The 12313-nt window shown below is 34.9% G+C and overlaps 1 protein-coding gene across 6 annotated transcripts in view; it reads left to right on the top strand.

Moving 5' to 3' along the window:
* The window catches only part of LOC111057547 (ion transport peptide-like), a 514789-nt gene that overhangs the window by 490269 nt on the left and 12207 nt on the right, over window positions 1-12313 (top strand). The window contains exon 1 of one of the 6 annotated variants that reach the window (XM_039422024.1): window positions 10049-10645. The exons of the other annotated variants lie outside the window; for them this stretch is intronic. The gene's annotated coding sequence lies outside the window, so the exon portion shown is untranslated. Of the gene's footprint in view, window positions 1-10048; window positions 10646-12313 lie in introns of those variants that run through there. 6 annotated transcript variants of the gene reach the window in all.

The following is a 12313-nucleotide window of genomic DNA, read 5'->3' as shown; positions in this document are numbered from 1 at the left end:
ACGCTAGAATCTAGCCTTTTCAGGTGACTATATTTTTGAAACTGATTATGTATTGGAAACGAATCAATAAATCTATCAATCAAATCAATAATATTGAAGGTCGATATAATCCGATATAATACTCGTATACAGTCGTACGTCACCTGCGTTTACATATATAACTACAGTAACCATACGAATGAATAGGCGTACTTGCGTACTCATAAAAACTTAACTTCAAAAATAAACTATATGCGTGTAATAGTATACTATTGTAATACTAGAGCTAGTTCGCTCGAGCATGGTTTCCAAAGTTGAGATTGCTGCAATCTCAGCTGTGATGAATGCACATCCACTGTATGAGTTTATCTGTTGACTCTTTGTTGATACGGAGCTCAGATCAAACTGAATAGGGGCCTGTCATTTCTCATTGAATGATATTAGATAGTCTGAACAGAGAATATCAATCGTTTGTCAAGGCATTCAAGGTGAATGAGCTGATGCTCTTCCTAGTATAGAAATGGGATGCTGGCTCATGACTGACGGTACGTTCTCCGTGATAATGTGAAGAAAGATACGAGAAAGACACTTTGTCCAGTTGATGACAATGAGATTTCTTAGTTACTACGTTTTGTTTTAGTATCATTCGCCATTAACTGTAAAGGGAAGTAGATAGAGCCATTCGTAAACGATTGAAAAGTATTATCGTAATTGAAAACGAAATTCACATTAATTATTATATCTTTACATTGAAATGTGTGTGTCACTCAAATCCAGTGGACTATGATTATGAAATTCTCAACCTCACGAGAAATTAAAGAAAATAAAAATGAAAAACAGTGAATCCACTCAAGGAGTTGGAAAAGTCGATTGAATATCCATGAAGCAGTCTCCAAGTCTTCTGCGAAATAGAAGAAGAATCTAAACTTTGACACCAATAAGAACGTTTCCAGCCCAAATTTTTGCTGTCTGAATGTTCACCTATCACTTACTTACGTCACCAGTGCTTGGTACTCCCATTGGAAGGTCGACCGCTTATTGACTGGCATCATTGAAGTCTTGACACTTTGAAATCAGGAATATGAGTTGCCCATCAAAATTTAACATCAACTTACCAAGGTTCACCTCACGAGTCCAAAGTTAAGGGCATTATAAATAAAAATATAAATCTGATAACCGTTTTTAAATTATCTCGTCAATGACATGTTTCGGCTACTAATGACATTATCAAGTTATTATTGATACATAATTTTTTAATTTAATTATTGAAATAATTTAAAAAGGGTTCTCAGATTTATATTTTCTCTATATTCAAAAGTAGCCCTAAAGAAAAAAAAGATATTAAGGGCATTAACCTCATTAAGAAACAACGTAGCAGTATTAGAATCTGAACTAAATCTTGTCTTTTGTAATGTATGGAGTTCAGGAACATGGAATATATATAGAGCAATTCTAAATCTTGGAAAACCCTGGGTATTCCTGAGGAAACCTCACTGGAATGATCTAAAATCTTGTAAACCGTTGTAAATCTTTAGTGGACAACTACACATGTGTAGCAAAAGCGCAGAATGCTAACCAGCAGCTCACTATTGCAACAAATGTCTTGGTTTGGACCGGCTTTGAAAGTTTACGATTTATTGATGAAGGAAGAGAGTGCATCAAAGAGCAGGAGGAGCGTGTGTGTGTGAGTGCGAGAGTGGGAACATCGACCGCACCGCACTGGTCCAACATCCAACATAGTTGGCGGCCTGGTTTCTGGTTTCTGCCATTGTACGTTCTATTTTTTCAATGCCAGTAGTAGCCGACTTGACAGACTGCTTGGCGACAAAATACTACACAGAACAAAAACATCGACCAGCCCGACTTAGCTTGCAAGCACACAACAGGTGTTGGCTAAATCGTCTAACTTTATCTGCTCGGTTTCCGCCACTTGTCTCTCTCAACTCTGAACTCAACGCGTCACAGATTTATGGTCTCAGCCTCAAAACGCTGCGCAGAAATGCCACATGAAAAAATAATGGAGAAATAGAAAACATGCTTGTAAATTGTTTCAACAGTTCGAAAATAAACTACCAAGATATCGGCGACTTGTGTTAATCCGCATCTCGAGAATCATCCTCGATAAAAAACATGTCTGGGTGAAAAAACTTATTCGTTCACAAAAAAAAACGTCGCCTCCCATCCCATTTAACTTCATGATATGTTCTAATCCACTCTCCTTGATTCCGCTATTTGCTTTCCGTAAAATATTTTGCAAAAAAACTCCCAAATATCACTTTAGGTTTTAGTAGTCGGTAAATTTGTAGTAAATTATGTGTGTCTCCTCCTATCTCAATCCACTTTAACTACATTCATTTCAAATTATTTATTTCAGGTGCTCTCTCTCCTTCACTTTCAGAAAATCTGCAATGATCTCTGCCCCGGATTCAACGGGAGTGACGTGTTGTGGGAAGTCATTTTGTGATTATAATTCATTGTGAGAAAATTTAAAGAGACTGTCAGCTTCCGCATACAGTACAATGATGGAATGATTATAAATACCGGGTGTTTCAAAAAGAATGACCCAATTTTAAACAGTTGTATTTATTTAAAAATGGTGCACACAAACCAATTTTACATCAAATTAATCACAGAAGTATCAAGAGTTTATGATGATGTATTATAAGTGTTCTATGTGCCCTCCTTCTGAGGCTCGAACGACATCTAGACGGTAGCCAAATTCATCCCAGACTGTTCGCAAGATGTCTTCTCGGACTGTAGCTACTGCATCAGTTATCCTGGGTTTTAGCTCCTTAATATCAAGTGCAAAGGGAGGAGCAACATGAGATCGTGTTCACGTTCCTCCCTTAAAACCCAGGATAACTGATGCAGTAGCTGCAGTCCGAGAAGACATCTTGCGAACAGTCTGGGATGAATTCGGCTACCGTCTAGATGTCGTCCGAACCTTAAAAGGAGGGCACATAGAACACTTATAATACATCATCATAAACTTTTGATACTTCCGTGAGTAATTTGATGTAAAATTGGTTTGTGTGCACCATTTTTTGAAATAAATATAACTGTTTAAATTGGGTCATTCTTTTTGAAACACCCGGTATATTATCGATGATTATAGAACATGTTAGAATGTGAAAGAACAATATAAAACTTGTACTGTTTCCTCAGAAAACAAATATTTTCCGTGGAAATAAATCCCACAGGTTTGAGCCAATTAAACATTTTCAACCTTACAAAAAAGGAGGATGGTGTGAAATTTCTGATTGAAAGACTTAAATGAAAGAATCTGAAAAATACTGATCCACTCAGAACATGATGAAAAGATTCAATGAGAACTTCACTCAACAAAATGCTTTTCACTCTTTGTTCGATCGACAAAGCATATAGTTTGAACTGAAGTAGAGCCACTGTTGTTCGATTTGCGAGTTGAATGAGAATGAAAATTTGGAAACAGGTAACTTGAGAACAAATTCTTGGAAAATCTTCCAGGTAATTTATAATTAATATATTATAAAACTATAATATATTTAATATATTATCGATGATTATAGAACATGTTACACAGAATAATGTTAGAATGGTTGAGAATGTTTTTCAAAATTGTTTTTTGAGCATGTCATATTAATTTTCCTCTTATCAAATATAAGGATCTTATTGCAAGAATTTCTTCTTCTTCTAGTTCTTCCTCTCACGGAAAAGGAAGTCATTACGGGTTACTGCGTTCTCCGAACCTCTGTGTCTCTACAATAAACTCATATTTTCCAAGGGTGTTCCCGATCTCTTTATCCTATTGGATGATACATAAGGGGCTGATTGAAGATGTTTTCTATTCATTTATTCAACAGAGACAAAATCACATAATGTTTTTAAGATGTTTCATTTAAGATGTTCATAAGGATGTTTTTAAGAATATTTTGAATATTGAAAATAACTATAACCTAATATAATATATGGAGACAATTTCGAGTTGCTACAACACTTGAAAGACCAGATTCTTCTGAGTGGAACGATCCATAGTGAAATAGCAGAATTGAATAACGAGAATACAAATGGTCTTAGACTTTAATGTGTGGTTGAAGTGAGAAAAACTGGGCAATGAATCACACTGACAAATGTTGTAGAAAGGCGGACGTTATGATTTACTAGTTGCTGCGACTTGGCAGAACATTAAAGAGAGCAGTTTGCGTACATTAACAAGAGTAAAGTTTGTTGTAGTGATCTTATTCGGAAATAGGCTGGATGGGTGAGTGCACACCAGTCCACCCACAACGGATCGCCTTGTTTGATCTGTCAGCGGTCACCAATCCACCAATCTTCCCGCCAACTCCACCAACTGCACACTGACTCCTCTGTTGTCCTAGTCTGCACATCGTTGAACATCTGTCGCTCTGCTATCTCGAAAATCCATCCTCAGGCTATTCCAAGAAGACACTTTCTGACTCATAGTTCCAAGAGTTCTAACAATATTGATAATTATCAGATAGTTAATTACAATCTCTGCCAGACGGATTACTGGATAGAAAACATCTGTTTACCTTAAAATATACAAGTTTTAGTTTATAAACAGCGGAATATCTCTCAAATTGGATCTTCATCAACCGTGTCTCCCCAAGCCTCTTGTTGTTTGTTCATAGTAGGCCTACTACCAGAGAGTATCGATACTTGATCCTAGATTAGTTATTCTATGGTACTACTCTTAGTATCGATTTTTGTTCGATATTTTGCCGTCCTTATTCATCATCATATATCTACAAACATCATCTGTTTAATCTAATAGAATTCATAAGGACGGCAAAAATTCGTGCGTCCAAAAACGATGTGTGTGTAACTAGCCTGAGTGCCGTTTCAAACCAAATATCAATATTATTTACACCGGATTAAATCCATATATCAAGCCTCGTTTCTTATAATGTTTCTTCATTTTGAGTTTAAGACACCAGCTGATTGAATCCAACTTAAGCTTTTAAGAATAAGAATACTTTTATTCTTTGACTGTGCAAACGGCCCTTAACAGCTTAATAGCAATACTAAAAAATAAATACCTGAGAACTGTAACAGTACTTAACAACAGTAGGTCCTACTCAAATTACAGCTATATCATCATAGTAGTAAGTTACCTATATCATAAATTCGCATGAATGATATGAATGCATAGAACAGTCTGATTATATTCCATCAACCATAGAGCATAATAAATAATTATGAAGGACTGAGGCTGTGTTTACTACAACAAGGGAAGCATGTGGGACGATTCCAAAGCCGATCTTTGAATTAAAGTTTTCTTGCTTCAGTCACCCGCACATTTTCCTCGTTAACGTGCACAGAGCTACTAGAGGAAATTCAAAAAACATGTATCATATACGTAATTCTCAATACTCTGTAGAAAGAGAATGAGTTATTGAATTAAAATAAATGGGAGTACTGTATTTATACAAGGAACTAAATTAGTCTGTTAGTGCTGGGATGTTCTTTCAATAATGCATTATAATGAGATTGGAGATATTAATTATTCGATTATTAGTAGAAGACTCCCTATAATAGAACATTGATATTCACACGATTACAGTATTTGAAATTACTCACTTCCTACGTGTGTACTGAGAAACTCAAATTAGAATATCTATAAGACTCTATAAAAATACGGTATCTATAAAATTATACGTCTTATGAAAAGATTAATCAAATATTTTTTCTATTTTATAAACTAATCCTATCAATCATTCATCCCTAATCTGTTGTTATACTTATGGTGTGACATTCACTCATCTGAAGCTTTAGAAAATTACTAACGAGTCAAATGTTTTTGGAACTGATATTACCTCATAGTGCACATTCTATAATCGATTAAATTCCCTCTACCTATCGGTGGATGCAACTTTCTCTCACAAAGGTTACATTCTCCTTTCACCAACTACAATGTATTCTCAGTTTCAAGAGCATTCACGGAGTTAACTAGCATGGTTAGTCTAACATGATCGGACGAAGAGTGATAGAGTTAACTGGAATCTAAACTACATTATATTAATAAAATCCTATCAATGTTCAATTTTTCCGTTTTATTTTGTAGATTTTTTTAGTTGGTGAATTTTATTATTATAGTCTCATCAGAAAATCTATTTTCTCAACCATTCTTCCTTAATAATGAGAATTTTTTCTTCTATGTTTGGTTTTGAAGCATCTAAATTATTTAAAAATCTACTTTGTGAAAATAATTAAGAACTGAAAATTTTGTGAAATTAACACTACAAGATTTCTATTTCGGACTATGTGTAACCTTATCTAGACTTGGGAGAGGAATAGCACAAGGCTACCTTATTTTTTCTCTCCCTATCATTTTTGATGATGTACTTGTTGTATGAATCAATAAAGAATTTGAGGTTGTAATACAAATTAGGAATTGATAACCTAATACATCACAGTAGTTTCTTATATTTCTCTACTATCAACTTATTAGAGAAGGCAAAGTATTTGAATGAAGAAATTTTGATTTTCCTGACATTCAAAGAACATTCACAGAACTTGAACAGTTGAAAGCGTTCAAGTAGTTTTCTACTCAGTTGAGTTTTCCGAGGAAAATTATTACATCATCAGATGTCACCTGATGATGGACGTAACAGAATGTCCATTGAGGGTCATGGTGAATGAAGCTTTCATGTCACTTTCAACAACAATATCCTATTTAAGTATTATCACAAAGCATTTTACTACGCATTACAATAAATTTATAGCTAGGATTCTGTTCTACAACCCACCTGTCGGCGGAGTAGCGTAATTATGATCCATTTTCTATTCGACCAACAAGTAGATCATCAAATCTATTTATATCCGGCAACAGGCTTTCTTGTTTCTACCACAATAATAGATTTCCATTGAATTGACCCAAAATATTAATTAGGAGTTGTAAACAACTAGTTTATACTGTTATTGACCTCAACCAATGCCAAATTTTAAATAAACTTGAAAAAATAAGTCTGCACAGTTTTTAGTCTGCACAATAATTGTGTAACCCTCTAAACATACTCATTTTGCAAGTTTTTTATGATTCAATGGACTGGCAATTCCAAGTTTCCAAAGGAGACTCAAGAAGCCGTCAAGGTGAGAATTAGAACATTCCATGGTCACCATGGTAGGGTTATTTATTACATTTTTGCAAGTCAGCTCACAGGTAGGAGGTTCAACAAGAAGATTACATAATACTGAAGCCTGAAAATTAATCGATTTCTGCAAAATACACTCACGATAAGTGTAATTCTATATTTAAAGCATTTTTACGTACAGAAAGTGTTGCTGTTATTGATAACTTATTGTAAAAAAACAAATTATACCTTCATGTATCACGAATTTTGATTTTCCTGACATTCAAAGAACATTCACAGAACTTGAACAGTTGAAAGCGTTCAAGTAGTTTACTACTCAGTTGAGTTTTCCGAGGAAAATTATTACATCATCAGATGTCACCTGATGATGGACGTAACAGGATGTCCATTGAGGGTCATGGTGAATGAAGCTTTCATGTCACTTTCAACAACAATATCCTATTTAAGTATTATCACAAAGCATTTTACTACGCATTACAATAAATTTATAGCTAGGATTCTGTTCTACAACCCACCTGTCGGCGGAGTAGCGTAATTATGATCCATTTTCTATTCGACCAACAAGTAGATCATCAAATCTATTTATATCCGGCAACAGGCTTTCTTGTTTCTACCACAATAATAGATTTCCATTGAATTGACCCAAAATATTAATTAGGAGTTGTAAACAACTAGTTTATACTGTTATTGACCTCAACCAATGCCAAATTTTAAATAAACTTGAAAAAATAAGTCTGCACAGTTTTTAGTCTGCACAATAATTGTGTAACCCTCTATTAACATACTCATTTTGCAAGTTTTTTATGATTCAATGGACTGGCAATTCCAAGTTTCCAAAGGAGACTCAAGAAGCCGTCAAGGTGAGAATTAGAACATTCCATGGTCACCATGGTAGGGTTATTTATTACATTTTTGCAAGTCAGCTCACAGGTAGGAGGTTCAACAAGAAGATTACATAATACTGAAGCCTGAAAATTAATCGATTTCTGCAAAATACACTCACGATAAGTGTAATTCTATATTTAAAGCATTTTTACGTACAGAAAGTGTTGCTGTTATTGATAACTTATCGTAAAAAAACAAATTATACCTTCATGTATCACGAATTTGGATTTTCCAATAATTATTACCCAACTGAACATGATGCTTCAACATTCAACATGACCTTCATAGTTGGTTATTTCTTAGCAGATGTTTGGCAGATTATATTCGCATTGTGCCATGAGCGTTATATTAATATCTAAATGGGCCATTTTAGTGTTTTCCGCTGGCGAAACGACTGAATTAGATTTCTAAATATAATTTGTATTAATAGAGCGTTTGACTGGAAGACATGTATTGAAGCATGGAATTCAGCCATCAGCAATTTGATGAAAACAATAATTAATCATCGTAGTGGAATTTGAATTATTCAAAACATTGGAAAATTGGGAATATTTTTGGCCTATAAAAAGCCTATTTGAAGGAATAATTTTGAGTCTGTTCCAAACTTGTAAACATCCCAAAGATCGCAATTATTACTTCCCAGTTTTGTCAACAAATAATTCATCAATAATTATTGATATTGTGATCAAATTTGAAACTTGAATAGAGTGTAGTGTTTTGAATAATTTTGAATATCAACTAAAAACAAATAAAAATTTGACACTCTGCCAAAAGTTTGATGTTGAGATTCCAAGAGTTACAAATTAGATGAGGAATTACTTCTATTCTAAAAGGTATTCGATTCAGTTGATAAGAGATATTACACTCCAACTCCAACCGTACATCCACTCTACTCCACAACACTCCAACTAAAATTATCACGCAATTGAAAAATCACAAATACTCGTACCTATATAATTTAAAACGAAATCACCCAACTTAAAATTATCATTTCTGTCCATTGATTATATTTTAGATGCAGGAGTCATATTGTAGTAGGTCATTTCCATCAATTTAGAGATTGTGCAAATTTAAATCATACAATCATGCTATTGAAAATTGAAATTATTGTTCCATTGAATCTATTCCTTCTTCACGTGGCTCATTACTGTTCAGAGCTGTGGATATTTTCACACAAACACAACATGATAGTTTCATAGAAATAGAACAACTGGACAGATCAATGAGCTATTAAGCTGAACACAATAAGATCAGTTGATCAACAAACTGATCAAGGATGATGATCGCATTACAAAGCTGGAAATAGCTAAGAATTGATGAAAATTTATGACGTTATCATGGCAGAAAATGATCAGTTTTTGTTTGTGAAATCCTAAATATCAATATCCAGGTATTGCAACATTAATGAATGAATATCTATCTATTTGATTGTAGATATCATCTACCTATTTCTTTAGATTCGAATCATTCCACTCCCACTGGAAAATGCAATGATTCGAATATAACACGTGTTCAAAGATCACGTGTAGCTAAAAATATATTTCTATACATATCACGCACTTCGCATATTAATATTGAGAAAATGCTTCTAACATTCGTTTATGCATATGTATTGCTGCACATAAATACACAGATACTTCATGGATTCAAGTCAAGCTCAAGAAAAGTGCTATTTTATTCTTATTAAGAATTTACTCTTTATTTATAATTTATTTATTCTCTTATTCTTAATAAGAATTGAGATAAAATATCCTGAACTAGGCGGAGTTAGGACTTTTTAATCCTCTCTACCACTAAATCAAAAAGAATAATTCAACTCTTCTTTTCACACAAGAGAGGAAATTCTCAATCTGCTCCATAAAACCTCCATCACCTCCTAATATCCTTATGATTATTAAAAACACTGAAATGTGATAGAGTGAGTGCTGACAAGACATAAATGTCTCCTCGGTTTATTTACGACAAACTCCAGTTATTGGCTGCAAATTGAAAACATTTCAATCGTCGCGCAGCGTTAAAAAAGCCGTCAGATTGTTGGGCGTTATTAGTCTGTTGACGTAAAGCGGGCGATCGTACGTCAATTTAGTAGAGAAGGAGCAGCACAGAACACGGCTTCACGGCTGTAAATTGGTTGTTATATAGAGACAGGCGGACTGCAAAAGCCGCTTTTTATAAAACAATCGAAAGGACGGCTATAAATAGATCCGACCTCTGAAAAAAAAGAGCTCAAGACAATAAGGCTGTGCTCTTTGCACGCGTATAAATGGCAGAACGAGTTCCCAAGACGATTCTGCTTGGGGTTGAGTTGAGTTTGCACGGGCATTGGGCATATAGTGCACACTATTATTAAATCGCTTGCTTTTAATAGCTGTCGGTTGTTTGAGAGCTGCTCCATCTCCTTATGCAATCAGCTCCAAGCAAGGTGAGCAACGATGCTGCTGCAACAGACTACAGTAGTACCCGTACCTCACACAGGTGCACGCTCTCGATGCACTTTATAGGCCAGCTTCCACGCAAACGATGAGCCCAAGTTGTGTGGTCACCATCTCTTTACGAGCTAAACTTCAGCTGAATGCTTTTCAACTCCCGCGATCATTGTATTTCCGTGACACATTAATAACCTGTGCTCATTCATTTGAAATTCAAATCGGTGTACGTCGTACGTGGTCCTCGATCCTGTGTTGTTGGTGAGTACGACTTGAAAAAGTTGGGTTTCTCGTGATGATTGAGTGTTTTTTTCATGGAGTTATCGCAGTATTGAGAGAATTTAGTTACTGTAGAAACATTAGACTTCCAAATAATTTCAATTGAGTGTTTTTGTTTCTGGAGTTATCGAAGAATTGAGAAAATAAAGTTACCGTACTGTGGAAACAGTAGATTACAAAATAATTGAAGTTTTCAATTGCGGTCAGGATTGGAAATAATGCTCATCTAATGATTGATTCTCACACAAATGAACAGCAACTAAAAAATATTAGAACCACAAACATTCTTCTCAATGATAGAACCCTTTTGACGTAATGATTTATAATAGGTAAGATATCAATATAGTAAGGTTCATTGACTGAAAAAAGCAATGTGTTTCTGGATTGAATCAATATCAATCATACTTCGGAATAAGGGTCTCCTCATTAATTTCCAGTAGAACTTCACATTTAAAATTGTCCTTAAGTATTACCGACAATAATAATTTGTTTGAACTCATCTATCTCTTCTACTTAGTCCATAATAGTCTATAGTTCTCTTGACAGCTTATTGGAACTGCAGTATCCTCCACCCCTAAAGGAAAACTCAATAAGATGTGGGCGAAACCAAACATGCAGTAGCACAGTTTTTTACAAGAAATTATTTTCGGCGTTTCTGGGGATAGAGTCAGAGTTCACAAAAGAGTACGCGAGCAACAAGAATTTTCAGTATTTGAGGAATGTAAACAGAGTTCTATTTCCAGTTTGCTTAAACAAGTTTAAATTGCATCATTTTCTCAAGCATTTTCACAACATTCAGTTTCTATAATGGGCTTCCTCATTCGTCAATGGAATGCGCTTATTTACCCGACGTTAAATCAAAGAAACTCTGACTTTCTTGGTTGGAAAAAAGCAATACTTTTACTCCAATCAGAAAGACACTTTGAATGATATAATTAGATGTTTTATATGATTAAAATACAGTATTTAGTTCTGAGACCAATCAAAGGTAGCGTGAAGAATTTATAATGTTTCCTCACCTGAAAGTATCAATAAGAATGTATTGATGTATTTTGAAGGTCTTCAAGATTTTTTTTTCTAGTTTGGGGGAAATAATCAGGTTCATTGCATAATATCGTATACTTGTATGTACAAAAGAACTTGATGCTGGGATATGGAAAAGTATCGAATAAGTAGTTAAAGTCATAGGAGTAGGAGCCCAAATTACTCCGTGTTACATCTTCTCGAGGTGGAGAATTAAGTGAAGAGTCGGACGTCAATAGATTATGTGAAGTGTCCTCCAGTGACAATAGTGCTCAACACTATCGAAGAAAGAGCCTTAAATAGAAAGAAGCCAGTAAAGATGTCAACGCCACTTTTCGTCGTTCGATTACAGGCAGATACGACGAGAAGAGGTCCAACACGTTTCCTTTCATTCGATCTAAGTTTAGAACCGGCTCCGACTCCCTCGTAACTCTGTGTTACGCTCCTGTGTTTATAATACAACGTTGAGACCACACAATACCCGAAAATACGCTCGTCGACGAGACGCGAGATGATTCTTTGTTTTGCTTGGAAGCGACCGGATTGCTGTGTTTGGCTTGGCTATCATACTGGCAAATTATAATGAGCGGACAACTCCAACTCAGTTGTCCTCCAAGTTTCGCAAAT

Source organism: Nilaparvata lugens, chromosome 2, assembly GCF_014356525.2.
Source record: "Nilaparvata lugens isolate BPH chromosome 2, ASM1435652v1, whole genome shotgun sequence".
Taxonomy (NCBI): Eukaryota; Metazoa; Arthropoda; class Insecta; order Hemiptera; family Delphacidae; genus Nilaparvata; species Nilaparvata lugens.
Note: the sequence above shows the minus strand (reverse complement) of the source record. Positions and strands in the feature narration are given on the sequence as shown.